The following is a 21,106-nucleotide window of genomic DNA, read 5'->3' as shown; positions in this document are numbered from 1 at the left end:
TTGAGTGGTACACGCTTCCGAAATGTTGAAGAAGTGCGAGAATGGGTGGACGAATGGATTGCTTCGAAACAAACATCGTTTTATCGAGATGGTATCGCCCAGTTGCCAGAAAGATGGCAAAAAGTTGTAGAAAGTGATGGAAAATACTTTCATTGAAATAATTTAAATAAATTTTTTACAATAAATGCTTTTTCTCAGTATTTTTTGGGCGGAAACTAAGTTAAGGTCCTAATACATATATAATATTGCATATATCTTTTTTTTAATCAATATGTAAAAAGTATGACAACTAGACCTGGTCTCCACTACTACTAGAACAAATCTGCCAATTTTGTGAACAGCAAACTTGATTATTAATCAATTCAATATTTTTTATTGATTTCCTGTTTATTCCGTCCAATAGGGTTCAGATTTTGCGCATGTACGCAAGAACTACAAGAAAAATGGTAAATTTTGTAATTAGGATCCTAAGTAAGTTTATTCAGTTGCTAGACAAAAGTCAACATAAGTGTTCAGTAACTGTTCGAGAATTACATTGAATTCCTACTACGGTGAAATCGTAGTAGGAATTTTCTTTTCTTTTTAGTCTGCTCGGTGTTAAGGGGATTAACTGAGAGTTATTTGAATAAATAACGGCGTTTATCGTGTACGCGCGACGAAAAATGTAAGAATGCGGATTTAATTGCGATTTATATCAGAGTGCTTAAAGAAATCGCGGTTTAATGGACGCGCGTTCAAGTAGATAAGCGTGGCCGCGCGCGGCTGACAGGTATAATGGATGAAAATTCGCTGGAATTCGCGGGCGAGCGCGCGGCCTTGCATAAAACACCCGCGCCAAATTTATTATCACCGTTAAACGAACGGGACGCCACCCGGCCGGAAGTCACCGTCGTGCATTATCGCACTAACACTCGAGCGATGTATTCGGAGCGCGATCGTCGGTTCTTTCCGCCCGGAACGGCCTCTTTCGTCCCGAATGGATTCCCCCGGCACGGGGCTAACTTCCCACCACCAACGCGCCCACAGAGAACTTCCTCACCCGAGAATGCCCGCAGTAAAATAAGTATAAATAAAGAGAGGAGCGTAGGAAACAGATAATTTTGTATCCGCACTTTAGAATCGAGATATGTTTGTGCCGTAATTTTGTGTGATTAATTATGTAATAAGGATTGAAGAGATTATTCCAGAAGAGACGTACAAGAGAAACTGCTATTCTGGTAAAAACAGGTTTTTCGTAAAAGACAGCGGATTTGTAGTTGACGAAAATATCGCGGAACATATACAAATGATAATGCGATAATGCATTAGTTCTATGAATATAGGATGTGTCGAGAGGTAGGAAGTAAAAAATAGAGTCGTACAGTTTCATATACGCCCTTTCTCGGATTAAGCTCGCTATTTATAAAGTGCTGTTTTCTCGCCCCGAGATGCTGAAAACGCATTCGGAAAATCTCAACTGCCACAGAATATTACGGATATTCATTGATGTCAATTGTACGAGCTATCGAGGTAATACTAATATTGGGAATTAACTTATGAACGTTTTCAGCTCCAAAGGAACGCGTGCATGACCTTTTCTGCCCAAAGGAATAAGTGCATAGATTTTTACATTAAAAAAAATATATGTTTCATAAGTTTCCATTGAAATTTGTAATATATATATGTATTACATATGTGTGCATGCGTGTGTATGTTACACATAATGTACATATTGTTATATATATATATATATATATATATATATATATATATATATATATATATATATATTGTGTCATACATATTTTACACACACACACACACACACATTCATACTCTATATACTGTAGTTTCAAAGGCATGAAGAAACTGATTTTTTCTATTCTTGTGATTTTTCTCGGTTTCTTTCTAAAAAAAAAAAAATTCATTTGGAAAAATTCATGCATGTTTAATTAGAACTTGCTTCAACATTTGCTTGTTTCCGAAAAGAAGAGAGTGATGTGCATTTAACTGAAGATAAGTGAATCCAATAAGCAATCTGTTAACAGTCTAACGACAAATTGAACATATAATCTATCGACAAATCCGTAGTTATCTGTGTCCGCAGTCTGCTGTTATTCTATCGACAGAGCTTGTAAACACAATCTGATAGCAGATTATATATGTATTCTATATATTTTTGTGTTATTGTATTATAATTTTATATCGATTATATAGTAATCACTACATCATTACAGAAGATGTTTTATATTGTGAAAGTATTTATTAAAACTTGAGATTCTATGATAATACTTTTAATTAAATAATAGGAAAAAGGGCTAATTCGAGTTTAAGCACAGGATTAATAGTGCTATGTACCATATGGGTAAAATCTTCCTTATGTTAGGAAATAGAGCAATGTTTATTGAACATGAATACTCAATATAAATAATCTCTCACAGTGAGTGATTATTTATATTGAGTATTCATGTTCAATAAACATTGCTCTATTTCCTAACATAAGGAAGATTTTACCCATATGGTACATAGCACTATTAATCCTGTGCTTAAACTCGAATTAGCCCTTTTTCCTATTATTTAATTGATATCATTGTTATTGAGTTCTTATTTTCTATTTCTTAATAATACTTTTACATGTTTTTACTTCACAATCTCTGAATCTCTTTCTTTTTGAAAGTTTCTTGTTTCTTTTTATTTATGATGATGTTAAATACAAAAGAAACAAAAAGTAAGCCACACAAATAAATGAAACCATAGTTTGTTCTTCAAATAAAATAAAACATTTTCTTTTAAAATATCTTTTCTCTAAATAACAAAAACAATAATTTTTCGAGAAAATCTTTTTTCCTTTTTCTTTCAACGGCTTATAAAAGCCGGCTTTTTAAAGAACTATACTATATACACACACATATCTATCTTTTCTAAAAAAGAAAAAGAAATTAGCAAAAACGTAAGATATACTGTGAAAGCTCATAAATTTATCAAGGTGAAAGTAGTTCACATTTAACAGATATTTAAAGCTTCCCAGCAGGTTTCTAACAAGGAGAAAAAAATGTGCTAACGTGAATTTTGGTATTAATAAACGCGAACACACAGAATTTCTGTATGACTTATAACTCAAATTTAATTCTAAGGATCAGAAATTCTCCGTTTCTTTCAGCCGAGACAAGTTGGTTCGCTCATCATAATCAAACTTCATGTTAAAACAACCAAACTCTTTCCTCCGCGTATGAAAAAAAGAATTTGGAACGGTTATACGCGCATATGTGCGACGTCTTATCCACAGATGAACGGCGAGCATTTGTGATTCTGTTTCTCGAGCGAGACCGCGTGTCAGTCTTGTCCATTAAAAGCGTGCCTTTTACTATTCGCACACGTCGCTACCGTAAAGTGAAGTGCGCAGAGCAGCCTCATAGGTATTCATTGCGTCACTTCATCTGTAATCGATGACGAATCGACGTCGCGAGTCGTTGAACTCGCGCCAAGACGCCGGTTGATCCGTCGCGGCGAGAAGATGAAATCTGCGGAGAGGGTCGGAGAGGAGCGGAGAGAGAGACAGAGGAGAACAATTTTTGTTCTCCTTTGGGCGACGTGAAAAATGTGTTTGTCGGCGACGTTATGCCGTTCAGCGCTTATACGTTGCGTTGCTTGCATTTTTCTAATGTGACGGAAAACGTATTTTCGTCGGTGAAAATCGGTCGCGAACCGACAGGAATGTTGTTTGCCTTGCCGGCAATGTAGAATTAGCGAGTAAAAGATTATTCCTGGCGCCTGTGGTTATCCTTATCTTTGCCTATCCAATTAGCTCTCTCCTTCTTTGACAAAAATGCAGGCGCCAACATTACAACCGATATTACAACTCTATAAGATAGTAAAGTTGCGTTTTGTAACGACTTCGTCTCTATAAATCTTTTCTTTAAGGCTATATTTTTAATAGCGCGTCAAAAGAGGCTACTAATAAATTTACTATTTGTTAAACAAAATTTCTGTATATTTATTTTACTATGTAAGTATCACTGTTAATTTGAAGTGAAAAAAATTGAAATAAATAAATGAATAAATAAATGAATAAATAAATAAATAAATAAATAAATAAATAAATAAATAAATAAATAAATATATATATATATATATATTGCACGAGCAATTAGATAATATTTTACTATGTGTGTAGAGCAAGTCTCATCGAATTGCCACGAAACTCGTTTCATGATAAAGCTACCTTAACGAATATTTCATTGACAACTGCTACACACTCCAACTTTCTAATTTCCAATTCCATCGTGGCTTATCAATCTGATAAAGATTGTGGAAGTTTCGTGAAATGAGATCGTACATAAAAGATAACATCGAAGGTCACACATTTTTCGGTACACAGTCTCTTGCTTCAAAGAGATGTCCATTTTCACTTCGTTTATCATGAGAATTCAAGAACGATATCGTACTATAACGGGATGATTAGGAGGATTTAATGTAGTTAATTCGAAAATCCAATTAACTTGTCACGGCAGACGTAGTGTTGGCTCGCGACAGACAATGCGATAGAAGATAGAATGCGATTCGTCTGCTTCTGCGTGGTGCGATAAGGCACCCAATCGATAAACACGCTACCAAATAATTGAGGCTGCATCAAGGTCGATCCAATATCGTCTCGTAGAATGTTTATTCATATCGCGACGCTCTCCGAGCAACCATACACAATGTGTTTGCGAACCTACTGTCCCATGATAAGTCGTGAGTCAATTTACGGCATTTGCCGCGTCGCGTGCAATTAATTTTCACACAATGTGTACTTTAAACATTCATGCCTGTTTGCGTATTTCCCGGTCTCGATTTCATAAAGAATCCTATGTTTTCGGAACATTTATGTATATACAAAATTTTACTCTCTCCAAATTTTTTGGAATAAAATTTCATGCAAAATGAGTGGAAAATGGCGCTTTTCACTCGAAGCGCGATTATGAAAGTACTACCACTCGAAATCGTATAAATGAATGTTTGACTCAAGCTTAAGGTAAATTCTATATGATAGTGAATATTTAAATCAATTAGAATGAATATATTCTTGTAGCAATAAAATATATATTAGATTCGCTCTTCAATTTCAAGTGAAAATATTTTCTAAGCGTTTCAAAGTGAAGACTTCATTCTACATGAGCGAGGAATCACTCAAATTCGAGTGATTTGATGGTTCTACTACTTTCTGAGTGAAATTTCACTCCAGAAATTTGGAGAGTACAATAAAAAATATTATATAATATAATAATGTAATATACAAAAATATTGTACAAATATAAAATAATAATATTAAATATATATAATATATATAATATATATATTTTATAATATATATTGTATATACATGATATATTATATAATAATTATATATAATATTATTATAATACAACAACATATTATATATAATTAATTAAAGAATATAATAAACAATATGAAAATGTAATAAAAAATGTTTTTATATTTTATAAAAGAGTAAAAACAAATGTTAGCTCTAAATTATTTTTGATTCAATAGTTAACGCTCGAAATGTTACGTATTCTGCGATCGACTGGACGAAATAAGCGAGAAGCGGGCGAAGAGAACTACATGAAGGTGAGAAAAACAAAGTCACCGCAACACGCGCGAGTAATGCATCTTCGCGCGTTCCTATTTGATCGAAGGGGTTCTTGCTCCGGCAAGTAAGATCAAGATCGCAGAGAAAAGGAGAATCGCGACTTACCCGGCACACGGAGCACGTAGAGGAACACCAAGACAAAAACGCGACCTCTCGTAAGCACCAGCTGGACCACGCTTCTATTATAAAAGCGCACGTCGCGATTTATCCGTCGCGCGATTCGACCTTCAATTGAATCGCTTTCAAACCACCAGGCCGAAGCAGCGAGAATCACTTTCGATCGAACGCACCATGAACGTAGGAATATCTGAACGCAACATATTTCCGCGAGGTTGGAACTTCAGGAGAATTGTAACGAATTTGATTGGGGGAGACCGGAACTAGAAGTCCTAAATTAAAAAATTTCGAAGTTACAACTTCTGAGGCAATTAATTATTGTGGCTGACTATATAAACATGATAGAGGGAATCTTCTTCTATGTATCAATGTCTGTCACGACCCTATTAACCGTATATTTTGTTTTGTAATAACTAAAATACGAACATGCAACGTAGCCATTTTGTTCTTGGTACTGAGTCCAATTGCTCATTAGCATAGAATAAAAAAGGTCACGTATAAAATGTATCTTAATTAGTAGTCCCAGAGTCTCCGTGGAAGATCTCCACGGCCCTCCTGCCGGCCTTTAATTATGGATCAACCTCACCTCGTCTGCCCATATGCTCTATTTCTATCATTTTATAAATGAAAATTGCATTTATTATCAGAAACAGTATTATACACTTGCAAGCAATTTCATTCTAGCTAGTATCGCTTAATTTTATTCAGATGGAGAATATTAATACAAAATTTTGAGACTCAAAAATTTAATTTGCTATTACCAAATCAGTTTTTTCTACCTTTTAATAAAATTCAGGGAAATGTATTTATGTTTTAAATGAACCATTTTGCGTTTTTGTATCCACTATTCTTCTTAAAATAAATAGTAAAAAAAGCACATAAGCAATTTACTCCTGAAGCCATATATTCCCGGTCTTCCTTAACCAAGATGGCGGTAGCGTGGGATTCTCCATTCTAATTGTATCTTATTTTTTGTTTTACGATTTTTGCGTAACAATCAGACATATTGTTAAAAAATGGGATACTTTAGTCGTGACGGATATTTCTCCTCACTCCTAAAGCTGGATACACCCCGTCTACAGGAATATCTTGTGCTCCGTCCAGATATTCCATGTCAGCATCTGACAACTTTCATTCGCGATGAGTTGCGTCACTGACTTTTTCCCTCTTGACGAACCTCATTTATGTTGATGTGAAATACCTCGAAACATCGCTATAATTTGCAGCGCAATACACGCTCCTCTTAATTTCCTTTTGCGACAAGATACACGTTTCTGTTGGCCACGTGTACATCTGCTAAATTTCTTTTTTCTGCGACGAAGAACACACATTTGTCTTAAGTATCATTTCGGAGCAAACGACGCGAAATTCAAGACATTTCAGACGGCTGCGGCTCGACTACAGTCACGAAAAAGGAAATGCGTCGCATAAGGAGAGAAGCAGCCGCATTCCGTTTCACGGGGCGTTATTTGCACAAGAGGGGGGCAACTCGTCCCGGTGCAAATAACCGATAAACATTCGCGATGCTTTGTCATCGCGGCGTACAGCGGAGCGCGCCGTGAGGAGGTTTATTTGCGAAACGATAAGCACCCGCGTCACAAAAGTGCATTCCCGCGTGCATTTTGACGGTTTTACGCTGAATTCGCAGTGCTTCATGGAAGAGGTCTGATATTATTTATGAAATAAATGCCATCGTGTATCCCCAGTGTCTTGTATTACAGACGATTAAAAATTTAAATAGTGTTGCTCAACACGTAAACATGTAATCTGCCACCCTGTTAGAAATTTAATGCAGTTTTCGAACATTTACTTTCGGTTATGGACGGTTATGTTAACGTTAGTCTAATAACTGAAGAGTAAAACTACATGAGATATGCCAATCAAGATGTAAGTTGTTCTTATACAAGCCACTTAATTGAGAAATTTTAATACTAATGGCGGTTATAGCGCGATAAATCTGTGATTTGTAATATACAAGGTGCTTCAAAAAAATATTAACACTTATATGGAAGTAACTTTTTCTCCATATAAATGTTAATATTTTTTTAAAACAAATCCTTAATATAAGTAATTTAGTTACTATAAATATTATAAATTACCATAACTAATATTTTCTCCATACAAGTATTAACATTTTCTTGAAGAAAATTTTTCATAAATATTTTTTTAATATTGCAAATTGCAAACTACATATATTTCTACCAGGATAATTAATGTCCAATTAAAAATCTCGAAATAACTAAAGAATCTTAATATAATATTTCCTGTTGCGGCATTAATAACATAAATCTTATTGACATCGCAACATATTTTGCTTCTGATGTTTCTTCAGTTTTTGTGGCGCTTCCTCTTTAGCATTTGCACGTTCAGTGCTTTATAAAAGGAACTGCTTTCTTCAAGTATTATTAAAGAAGATATTCATGATTCAATGTGAACTCTTATAATTCCACGACTCAGCGTCGTGTTCCAAATTTAATTAACCCATGCTCGTAACATCACCGCTGCATTGGCGCAGCATCTCGAAACTGAACGAAACACCCACATAGAATACAAGAACTTTGCTAAGTTCCTCCTGCAGATGTTAAAAGAAACCACGATGAAATTTCGAACTCGATTCCTAATCGTATGTGAAAAGAATCATTTCTAAATTATATTTAGCTTTTTTCAGCACATATTACATTTTGATTAGTATCATATATTATTCTCTACAACTCAATAACTACGAAACTGTTGTACACTAGAATTCATAAATGCCTTTACACTTCCGATATCTAGAGAATTGAACTTTTTCGATCTGGCGCATCGTTTTTCAGTAAGCGTGCATCGTGACTGTTAGTTAGTTCTTTCAGTAACTAATAATCACGATTCACGCTTACTGAGAAAAAATACTCCAGATCGAAAAAGTCCAATTCTCTAGATACCGGAAGTGTAAAGGCATTTATAAATGTACCATGTAAAATTTCACATCTGAAGCATTTCATTTAACTAATATACGCAGTGTGTAGAATATTTCTATTCGAGTCACCACGAGATGACTTGCAAGTGTCATTATGAGATGACACGGTTTAAAAATTTCGGATTGGAACATCTCCGAGTGCGACTCGAAATATGCCTCGCTTGCAGTTATTTTTACATAAATTGTCTGTTTCTCGTAAGTTTCTATTGTGAGCCGACGCGTAAATAGGTTTCCATGCTAATACCTATTAGAGTACCGGAGGGCTTACTCACCGAAGGCAGACTAATAGTCTTACGACTACCACTAGCTGTCTGTATGCCGAACGATCCGCCAACGTAATACCTCCTTTATCCCGTGAAACGCAAAGGGAGTCCGCCAGCTTCCCACCGGGGGGTTTCGAAATTTTTTTCCCTCTGGGATTCGTTTCTAAATATAGCAAGACGCGTGTTAACCTTTCACATAGAGAAGCGCCGTGACTGCCGACGCGTTCTTTGCTCGACTTCGCCCCGGGTTAATCTGCGATTCGCGCGTCGGACAGATTCGCGTCAATCACTTTTAATTGTCGCGAACATCTGCTCGCGCGAAACGTCTTTTGTGTCAATGCGAGAGAGAACAGTCTCCAGCAAGACCTATCATCGAACAGTTTCGGTTTCCAGAAGGTGTTTAGATGCAAGACACAAGTGTAAATAAAATGTAAATATGTAACATTTTTCGATGATTATAAATTTGTACAAGTACATCCGCAAATGTAAAGAAAACCGGAGCTATATGGTCTGATAGCGTTGTCCATATGCTTTTTTTAGTATTTATTTCGAGAGAAATAGTGGATACAAAATCGCAAAATGATTCTTTTAGGACATAAATACTTTTCCTTAAGTTTCACTAAAATCGAAATAATATTATAGTTAAGAGATAGGAAAAACGGATTTAGTGATAGCAAAGTAAATTTTCGAGCCTTTCAAAATTTTGTATCAATATTCTCCATCGTAACTGAATAAAATTAAGCGATGTGTTACTAGCTAGAATGAAATTTCTTGCAAGTGTATGATATATTATTTCCAGTAATAAATACAATTTTCATTCATAAAATGATTGAAATAGAGCATATGGGCCGACGAAGTAAAGTTGGCTCATAATTAATGGTCGGCAGGAGGACTGTGGAGACCTCTCGCGGAAACTCTGGAACTACTAACTAGGATACATATTTTATATGTGGCCTTCTTTACCCTGCATTAATGGGCAACTGAACCTGGTACCAGGGCAAGATGGCTACGTTGCTGCATGTTCCTATTTTTAGTTATTTAGAAACAAAATATACGGTTAATATGATCGTGGTGGGCTTCAACACATAGAAAAAGGTTGCCTCTATTATGTTTATATAATCAGTCACATAACAATTAGTTGCTTGAGAAATTGTAACTTCAAAATTTTTAAATATAGGACATTTATTTCCGCGCGTCCTTTATAATGTAAAATGTCCTCGACAGTGTCGCGTTCTAATTTTTCTTTAATTGCAGAGGAATTATACAAACAAAAAAAAAGGACAAAAATAACCAACGGCTCTCTCTCTCTCTCTCTCTCTCTCTCTCTCTCTCTCTCTCAAGATTATAAAATAAAAATTAAGCAGCCACCTTAAGATTTCTGCGTAATAGCTCGATAATTAGCTACTAATGTATTGCCTACTTTTTGCTTAATTAAGCAAGCGCGATTTAAGCCGATTTAATCGCCTTCCCGACGGCTGCGCGCGTGCGCGCGCCCATTGCGCTTACAAATAAATTAATTCGCGATCTAAGTCTAAATGGCCGCGTGAGGCGCACAGTTCTCTCATTTGCATGTTGATCGAGAGTCGTCCCATAAGTCACTGCAAATCGTTCGTTATAAATCGCCGCATGAAACTGGCCAGCCAGCCGCAGGACACGGACTCCTTATAATCCCATTGCCGTGGTGTCGCGTCGACGCGATTGAAAAGCCACGCGCGAAACTTATTTTCCACCCGCGCCACTTTCGACGGGGATCGCCGGACTACGTCATTAATTAGTCGCTATTAATCGCGCGAGGCGCGACGCGATATTTTCGCCGCGGTGAGTAACTGTGTGTAACTGTGTGTTTCTCCTGAAGAAAATTGGAGTGGCCGATATTTATATCTCCGCTCGCGCCGCTCTCCGCTCGATGACTCGTCTCGAAACATTTTTCGCGAGCCGGCCGCGTTCTTGCCAGTTGCGTCGGAGGCAACGAATGAAGCACTGCGTCCGGATAATTGCTCAAGAGTTGTCACTTTCTCGGACTCGCTCTGGCGATTAGTTACGCCGTATGTGGAATATAATCGACAACGTGCACACAGATAAATACATATTGCACTCGAGTAAATATTACTCGTTTCGAGTATTTCATAAGTTTATACATCTGCAAATCTGTCATAAGTTCGTCATAAGCGTCATATTTATTCGAAATACTTTAGGATGATAGTGGATTTCAATCAAAAATATTAAATCAAAACAAAAATTTGGTTTGCTTACTAGAGTCGATTCAACTTTTCCTGCGATATAGTTTTATAATATTCTTGTAAAGAGAATACATTTTTCTAATGAGTACATGATATAATGAGCAGTTTTTTAATTAGAAATTTGCATAAAGACAAAATTCTTTTACAGTATCCTGCTCATTTTATGAGTGCGTAGCAAACTTGACTATTAATCAACTGAATATTTTCTTATCCATTTTTTACTCTGTTTTCTTTCAACAAATGAGCTCAAATTTTGTACATCTACGTATATCTACGCAGTAACTGCAAAAAACTGCAGAAGAAGTTACACATTTTAATTGGAATTCTAAGTAATTTTATTGTTCAGTTATTAGACGAAAGTTAACATGACTGTCCAGCAATTATTCTAAAACTGCATGAAATTTTCAGGTTACCGATTAGTTTTAATCGGGGGAGGGGATTGCAGGCGCAAACACAATGGTAGAAAAGCACGTTTCGTTTCGAGACGAATGCGGCGAGCAGTAGAAACCAGCAACATCGGAGTCGATAACGACGGCTTCATTATCGTGTAAACAAGACGTCCGTGCGGTTTCGCAATTGGAAGTTAGCTTCCAGTTCGTCGAGTGTTTGTTTAACAATTTCGAATGGAACGTCATCATCTCGGCGTGCCGTGCTGCTTTCCCTTGGATTAAACCGGAGATGCGTGCAGCAATTGATCGGCGCAGCGACGGTTCGCACAATGAAAACCACAAAGTTTGCCGATCTGATTATCTTTCGAATCTTTTGTTGATGTGTAATTGCAGAGGAGATAGGAAAAGATATTCCACTGAGACGTTAGTCACGATCGAATATCGATTCGACTGGTTTTGCAAAAATTGTTCCGCTTGCTGCAAAGAATGATATCATTCTGCTGCAAAGAAAAGTGTTTACACAGTTTTTCCTTCTTTTTTTAAAGGAGTTCTTAAAGAATGATTCTTAAGGAATCTTTAACAAGAATTTTTTCTTGATAATGATCTTAAAATACACACTGTAAAAGATCTTACGTTAAATTTAACACACTTTATATGTCTTAATTTATCCACTCTAATTTTTGTGTTAATTTAACGCAAGACAAATATGTAAACAAATAAAACGAAGGAAAAAATACTGGAAAATTTATTTGTGGGGTATAAAGTTGATTTCTGTGAAATAGAGTTTGTGCTTCTGTGAAATAAAATTGATTTCAGCGACTTCTAAAACTTTATCTCCCACAGATAAATATTCAAGTGTCCTCTTCTCGGTAGTGCACTTTCTGTACGTCAATCAAGATCGGGTTGTAGTCCACGAGCAGCAATAGCCGGTGTTCCGTTTATCTCGCCACGGTATCCAAATATCCTTATCGACTTTGCGCCAAACAAACCGCCCGTGAGTCAAGCAATGATCGGCATATCAGGTACGTACCCGCCGAAAATAAAAGCCACGGTCAATCAGCGAATCTCGTCATCGTCCACCGCCGACACTACCGACCGCGGCATCTTCCGCTCGAGAGTCTAATCACCTCTTTCACCCACACGCGCCGGCACACGGTTCACCACGTTGTCCGCCTTGCGACAACTTCCGGTACCGCTCCGGGATCGACTTACGAGCTGTGGCTTCTCGGACACCTCTCGTGACTCGCCACGGTAATCTTCGTCGCGTATCCTTCTGCACATTTAGAGTCTCTTCTGACAACACCGTCTGGAGATCGCGTTCGACAACGATTGTTGCCGCGCAAATTACTCAGTTCAGACTGTGTTAGATTCTCACACACACACACATACACACACACACACACACACACACACACATATACAGGCTGGTCCTCGGCGTGCTCGCCTTAGGATGGCGCGGAGAAATTTCTCGTGGGTACTTGTCGAAATCTTTCGCGAGCTTTCCCCGAAGGTGCGAATTTCTCCTCGACGACCGTCGTCGAGGGCGTCCTCGAGATTCCCTCTTAAGATTCTGCCTGGATTTCCCTTCGAGCCCTCTCCGGCGTACTTGCAGGTACGCTCTTTCCGGGGCTTTTCTCCGCAGGGTGTTCTCTCCAAGGTCGTTGTACGAGTCACGAGGCGGGCGTTCGCGCACGGGCGTGGCGGATGCCAAAAAGTTTCACCGGGAACTACACGGCGACCACGGGAGGAGCAGGAGGTGCAGGAGGGCGAGGAGATGGTGGCGGGAGAGAGGAGAAGATCGCTGATGCACAAACGAGGAACACGATGCCACCTTGGTGAAAGCCACCGCGAAGAAGAGGCTCCCTTGCCGTACCGAGTGCCGCTCCCGCCAAGCGGAAGATTATCTAAATAGACTCCGCAGGCCAAGGAGGGAAGGAGCAGGAGGAGACGACGGCGGAGGGAAGCACGGGAGGAGCACGGGCTTGCACGAGGTGGTATTTATACGTCGTGCCTTTGGAGAGCCAGTGGCCGCGACCAGGAACATCCCTCTCCGTGTCCGCGGACGAAACGCACCGGATGCCATTGATTTTCTTTGGCCGCCCGTTGGAATTCGCGGGGCGCGCCGCAAAAGGAATTAACAGCCTCATCGGCAATAAGATCTAAGAGAGAGAGATAGAGAGACAGAGAGAGAGAGACAGAGAGAGAGAGACAGAGAGAGATAGAGAGACAGAGAGAAATAGAAAGAAATAGAGAGACAGAGAGAGATAGATAGAGAGAAATAGAGAGACAGAGAGACAGAGAGAGAGAGAGAGAGAGAGAGAGAGAGAGAGAGAGACAGAGAGAGACAGAGAGAGCGGGAGAGAGGAAGACGCGTGTTAATCAGCCGCGCCGAGCGAAACCGAGGACCTTTACTCTTCAGTTGCATCGTCCCGCTGTGTGCATTTCTTGGGTGGTAGAGATTGCCGCGAGAGATCTAATCTGAGTTTCGTCTTCGGCTTTATCTCACCGTGTTTACAGCAACGCGATTATGGCTTTCGATATGAAGTAATTATATATAGTATACCCGTGGCGCCCGTATGGCGTTTCTCTGTGTCGTCGGACTTATCGATGAATCTTCACGGAAAGAAGGTCTGGATTAAATATATTTCTGCGAAATACGAACGGAGCGGAAAATTCTGACTAAATTTACCAGAATTCTGTGCTCGAGTTGATCAGAAATCTTGTTGACTTGACATGGAATTCTGGTGATTTCAACCGGAGAATTTCTGATCCGCTCATTTTACTGGCAATTTGGTCAATTCAACCAAACTACTTTTTCTACGTTCTTTTGACAAAGCTCTTTCTTTCTTTCTAATAATAATAACAGTTCTTTTTACAAATTGTTATTATTAATAGAGATCCATATTAAATTCTGTCATATTCACAATTAATTATAATAACACCTTCCCTCTGTAGAGGGATTGTTAGAGCAGAGAGTGACCTCGCAAATAACCTCGCAATTTAAGCAGGCAAACTCCAATAATTTATTAAATAAGCAAAGCCAGATTAACCTTTTGCGACGCACTTTATTCATATTTTATAATCTTATCATTTTATAATGATAAGATCTAACCTGTGAATTACCTCTAATTACTCACTTAAATCATAAGAGTGCGCCATATATTTGAATATTGTAAGAAATACCGCAAACTGTTTATTCACTGGGTGGCTTTCAATGGCTGGACAGGTCAGTCTGATATACGGATCTGTTTCTCGACATCGCGAGAAAACTGCAACGGGAAAAATCTGAATGGCGAATTTTCGCAGCTGTTTTAATACAGCTGTGGGATATCAGGTGATGAACCTGATTGCCGCGCTTGTCGAGCGAAATTCCTTAGACGCTTACGTAATCACAGATACAATAAGCCCGATGAGAAAAATAAGGCTTGGACCATTTGTATAATCAACTGCGCGCTAACCAGCGCGCGACTAAAACCGCCGGAATTCCTTCTTATTTGTCCTTCCATTCCTCAAGACTGGTGCGTACTTCACGCTCGACGGCATCGTGTGCTTTGAGAACTAATTTGAGAAAACAAATTTGACGTGGCGCGCGAGAGCCAATTTAGATCAATTCGACGACCCACATACTAGTCTGTCAAAATGATATGAAAATAACGGCGAGTGGAGTAGATTAGAAAGACGACAATTTTCTACGAGTATATCGCAATTATGCGTTAACAAAGATCGTACCATATAAAACTTTCCTTCACATTGTAAAGGAAGAGGTACATGATTGATAAGGATACGGTGATTAGCATATCGGCATTTAAGCGAAAAACAGACCAACTACTATCATCGAATATGCAATTGTTAATAATAAAGGAGAAAATGATCTATTAAAGAACAATTAAAGTAAAGTTGCAGTGTTGCTTAGCTTATTAGGTTGCAATCAGAGACCGCCAATATACTGATATGTGTGGACAGTGCTTTTATCTAATAAATCATTTAGCAAAGGGTCCTTGGAAGTTTTAAATATTGCGGTTATTAATTAGTTTTAAATTGTGATATATTTCTTTATTTAACATATTTCTAACGAGTATCACTCACTATATGACAAGTATGCCAATCATTGTTACAAGAGTGCCAATAACTATGATTTTCGTTACTTCAACTTATTAGTTTGTTTTAAGAGCAGGATACATTTTATTTTTCCCATATAACTATGTATCCTTACAGCCTAGAATCTTGCCTAATCTTGCCTAATCTTTGCAAAGTTCTGCAAGTGTCAGTTTCGACAGACACAAGAGACACTTTAAAATAGAAATGTACCCCAAAAACTGCTGCTGATCACCATATCTCTTCCCCTATTTTGATCATAAGAGAGGAGCAGAGATAAAAGGAACGAGTAAAAATCGCAGATCGCGGATATAAACACAATGGCGAGCGTCTCTCGCCGGCATTTATGAATATAACGTTCGCTCGTCCCGCGGCGTTGTTCGAGCGGAAAACATTTGGCTTTTTTGTCGATCGGTGAAAGTTCACCACCGGTAATCCCAGGCAATCCCGGAAGCCGCGCTCCTCCGCTCCTCCGTCACAGCGCTCAAAGAATCGGTATTGTGCGCTCGCTCGCGCGCGAACCAACGCGTGCTGCCGCACAGGTACAGGCCGTTTCAAGCGGCGGGCCGTTGAACCGAAACGGCCAACCGGAACGACGCCCGATACTTTTTCCTCCTTCAATAACGGCGATCGCGCGGATACTAATCGAGCGAAAATCAAGGACGCGCTGGCGAACGTCGCGCCGCGCCGCGCCGCGCCGCCTTGCGTTCGACTTCAGGGCCAAGAAAGCGCGCGTTGCGTTGCAAGTGCAAGAGACTCGCGGATGTCTGCGAGAATGAGTGAATTTTTGGCGGAGCCCGACGGCTGCAATTGTTGCACTGTTACCAGTTGCGAAATCGTGGGTTCTTAAGCTTCACGCAGATGTAAGTCAACGTACAATGTTGCGCACGTTTTTCAATGTTGTACTTTGGAAAAAGGATTTTGTTTGTCGAAATGAAAATTTGGTACACCGGACCGTAATTTCGTTAAAATGGGATCAACTAAATGTTTGATAATTGCGAGTTTCATCGTTGCTATATGTCTGTTTTGCTTCCTCAGTAATACACAAACTTGACACAAGTAAAAACATAGTAATACTAACCATAAACCTAAATCCTTCGCTAAATGAAGAATTTGTTTTAAGAAATTATTTTGTAATTATTGTCCAAGATGATTGATATTCATTACTATGTTTGATACTAATTACCAAATATTGCTGAAATGCTCAACTAAATGTAATTGTTAGTTAAAAGGTAAAATTACTAATTAGGTAAAAATACCGGACACGCGCGCGCGTATATAATTTTGGACATTTTTATTATTTTGGTCTCTAATTTTTAATATAAAATATATGTACATATTTAATATGTGTGTATATATGTGCGTATTTATGCATATATAATTTTAAAAGTTTAAATATTCGTATTTAAAAACCAAAATAATAAAAATATCCAGGATTAGATATGCGTCCGGGGATTGGTACTTTTACCTTTTCTTCAGTGTATTCTGACACCTGTGAAGTTACAGCTGTGCCGTTCAGTGACGTTTGAATCGTTTCCACACGTCACAGCATCGTAAACTAAAATTCTACACGGCGTTGTGGCGCACAAGCGCGGGGACTTACTTCTGCAAACGATCGAAAATACTTTCGCCGATGCCCTCCGCACGATTCCACCTGAGAAAGTACGCTCGCTGGGCGACAGCGCGGAGATCCATGATCCGAAATCCGTCTCGGTGAGATGTATTCACACCGGCTGGAGAGCACTTGGAGAGGCCCAGCAGTCGTTTCCGTCGACTCGCACCTCCTCTCACCCCATGCACGCGCGCTCACGTCGCGACACTCGCGTCGGCCGCACGGCAAAATCGGCGATTTCGATGCCGATCAACATCCGCGAGCGGCAGGAGACGCGGTCGAATCGCCGAGCCGATCTTGCTGAAGCGCGAGCGCACTGGCACAACGTATATCCGTGGCACACATCAGCAACGCGACCGTTCTACAAATCCAGATATCTCACTTCCTCTCCCGATTCCGCCTCTGGGGACCGTTTCTTTCCGGTTTCTATCACCTGATCTCGCGCGCGTCTCGCGCGATTGCAGGTCGACCCGCCGAGGATTCGTGAGTTACGATCCCTAATAAACGCCACGCTATATTTTTTGCTTTACGATCGGCTGGATGGATCGTTAAATCCGCATAACGCTTCGTCCGATCTGAATTGTATTCGAGACTTGATTCGCAACGACTCTATGCGCGTGCCTCGGACTCAGGGAGAGAGAGAAAGAAAGAGAGAGAAAAAGAGAGAGAAAAAGAGAGAGAAAGGGGGAGAAAGAGAGAAAGAGAGAGAAGCGCGATACTACGGAGTGAATTATGATCTATACGTTGATGATGCGTGTGCTGCAGTAATCGGTTCTAGTCCCCTCAATATGAAACAACAGTTTCCCGCGATACCGATTTGCACTTTCCCACTGCACTCAAAATCCCCGACTCCGCTGTTGTCCGTCTTTCTCTCGCAATTAGCTGCAAGAGCGGTCATCCAGAGATAAATAGCCATCGACAGGTTAAGCTGCCCCATCCATCTTCGAGATTTGACACGACCCGGCGACCCTCAGAGCGAGAGGACAAGCCAAAATGAGATTCTTAATTAACCCGATCGGCCTGGGAAAATCCTCGCGCGCTGATTACAGTGGGAGACGATCTTCCCGATCGTCGTCGCCGGTCGGCTAGACCGAGCCGAGAGGCCCCTTCTGGAGACCTCGTCGTCCAGGAGGTTCGCGCAGGTAGACTCCACCGGTTCTCACGTCCTTCACCCCGAGAGGGCCACCGTCGCGCACAAAAGACGCACTCTCGAAATCGGGGCTCGGCCTCGATCAGCGGCGCGAATCGATCCCGGCGGCGGCAGGCTCGCGACGCGCGCGCGAGGACGCATCGCAGGCGATCGCGGGCGATCTACGGGATCGCGAATGTTGGGACCGCACGACGGCGACGCTTACGAGTGTGTGCGTAATCGCGGCGATACACGACGGCCGCGATGCGGTTTCGCGGGTGCAGGGAGAAGGGGGTTACATCAGAGAGCACGAAGAGAGTCCGTCTCGTCTCGTCTCGTATCGTCCCGTCCCGTCTCGGCTCGGCTCGGCTCAGCACGGCACAGCACAGCACGGCACGGCACGGCACGGCTTGTCGTGGTTCACGATGACGGCTGCGGCACGAGATCGCGCCGCGCCAAGACGCTTCCTCGGCGGCTGTCTGTGCGCTTCGCGTAAGCGCGACCTAACGACGGGCCCCACGAATGGCCGTCCGGATCCAGCTGGGCACCACGAAGCTGGGGCCCGACTCGACGCGAGAGACCATGACGCGCATGCACGAGGCAAGGTGGACCCGACAGCACGAACCGGCGCGAAGGAACGGCGCTCCGACGGCGCGCCAGCGCGAGCGAGAGGGGCCCGACGGGGCCTAATCTGACCGGAGGGGCCCCGATACTTCGTTCGAGTTAACTCCAACGCGGCGAAAGGTGGCCACCGTCGATCGCGCCGTACGATTCCACCTCCGAACCGAGATTCTCCTTGCCGACCACGGCAATATTAGCTCCGTTGTTAAAATCGAAAGAAAATATTTTTTTTCATTTTTAGGTGGATGTGTAAAATGTCGAGAAAGTCTTCATTCGTTAAATCGCATGTACCTTAGTAGCACAATTTATTGGCATTACAATGGCCCAATTGGTTACATTAGGCCAATATATAGTCAATATATAGTTAATATTGGTTATAAACAAAATGTGAATAGATTCTACTAATATTAGCATGTATGGGGGAGGGGGTAGGTATATTGGACCAATATAACCTAATATGTAGCCAATATTAGTTATAGATAAATTGCTAACTGTCGGAATTCTATATTGCATAAAATGCAAGGTGTCTACTTTGCAATACTGAGCCAATATTGGATATATTGGAGCCCAATTTGTAACCAATATTGCTCCAATGCTACTAGTATGTTCAGTATATGCATGTTTCGGACGCATTATTATCCTTTGGGAAAATTAAAAAGGTTCTCGGTTTTCACTTCAACGTTATGTTCCCGTTAGTTTTAATTTGATTTGAATTTTTCTATTTTTTAAACACTTCACACACTCTGTGTGGAAGTTTCGTTTTCTCGCCGTTACTGAGAAATCCATCACGACTGTGCATCTATAGGTTCCTTAGTCAAGGTTCTTACTTCGTTTGGGCGGGAGAAGTCTCTGATTCAAACGGCATGGCGCATCGCGTGGTCGCTCGCGCTGCTCCAGCTAAATATTTCACGGAATATATTAAGATATTAGTCACGTAACTGAAACAGCCGCCACTATTAGCTTTCGAGGTAAAGTGACTTCCACGTGATCGTGAAACACGTGATCGGTATTCAGAATATGCGAGGCATTCCAGCCTTCTGGCATCAACACACCTGTGCTCCCTTTCAACGGTGACTACTGATTCATTGCGTTAATCGCAACCGATTAATTTTAATCGAACAGCACGTTGCACAGATGCGAATCTTTTCAAGAAAATGCAAAGTGGATGAGTAAACATGTCGATAACATAGAGACAATCATCAAAACGTGACGTCAAACAAATACCATCACGCTACTCCTCTCGTATTTCTTATATACTCAATTGAAAAATGGTTTACGTACTTTTTGTCGAACATAGTTGCAACGTAGCTTCAAGTTATCATAATTAAGAGCTACTGCTGAGGCTAATATGCATGCGCAGTAATTGATAATGATAGAAGTCAAAGTGACAGTGCAGGGGGCAGTGATAAATTTAGAAGAGAGAATTTATATTTTAATCTTCCGTTAGTCGCGTGTCTATTTGGAACACGAATAGTCGCGTTGCACCTGAGAGGTGACATCTATTTATTTTATAGAAAACCTACATTTTAAGTATAATTTCATTTGATTCTTCTCCAAAAATTCTTTGTAAAGTTCAGAGATGTTTATTTTCTCCTATAAGTAACAAATTTTTGCTTTATTTCGTGAGTGCAAATGTATCCTTAGAAAAAAAATAAAAACTAATTTTTTTAGCGCTACATCCGCGAACAAAATTGCAATCTCTAGATAGGAGTCTTATCCTGTTATCACTTCTTCGACTTGGATTGCATATCTATTCGCCGTCGTACTGTCGTCGGCTAAACGTGCGAAGAGTCGAGTTTCCACATGCAGATAATTCACGATAACCGTGAGTTCGTGTTCGAGAATATCTCAAAGAGATGAGAGAAGCTTCATCCTCGCTGTTTTGTTCTGCACATGAGTTAATATTCGCATTATCGCACTCAACATTTCCGCACAATTGGCGAACCTCTCCAGATCAAGGCACGATTGTTCGACATGATTTATTGTTGAATTACGTCGGAGTTATCATAAATGCGCTCTATCTCGGCCTCTCTGTCCTCTCTCTCTCTCTCTCTCTCTCTCTCTCTCTCTCTC

General features: G+C 40.3%; 1 protein-coding gene across 12 annotated transcripts in view; it reads right to left on the bottom strand.

Annotated features, from left to right (window-relative positions):
* The window catches only part of LOC116852694 (rho guanine nucleotide exchange factor 17), a 105,718-nt gene extending 86,698 nt beyond the window's left edge, over positions 1-19,020 (bottom strand). For 6 of the 12 annotated variants that reach the window (XM_032833284.1, XM_032833285.1, XM_032833283.1 and 3 more), the window contains exon 1: positions 17,275-19,020. The gene's annotated coding sequence lies outside the window, so the exon portion shown is untranslated. Of the gene's footprint in view, positions 1-12,788; positions 13,604-17,274 lie in introns of those variants that run through there. The other 6 variants (XM_032833288.1, XM_032833291.1, XM_032833296.1 and 3 more) reach the window with 3 other exon arrangements.
* Positions 19,021-21,106: the final 2,086 nt, after the last annotated feature.

Source organism: Odontomachus brunneus, unplaced genomic scaffold (genome assembly GCF_010583005.1).
Source record: "Odontomachus brunneus isolate Ranch 3 - 2012 unplaced genomic scaffold, Obru_v1 Obru_scaffold_249, whole genome shotgun sequence".
NCBI lineage: Eukaryota > Metazoa > Arthropoda > Insecta > Hymenoptera > Formicidae > Odontomachus > Odontomachus brunneus.
Note: the sequence above shows the minus strand (reverse complement) of the source record. Positions and strands in the feature narration are given on the sequence as shown.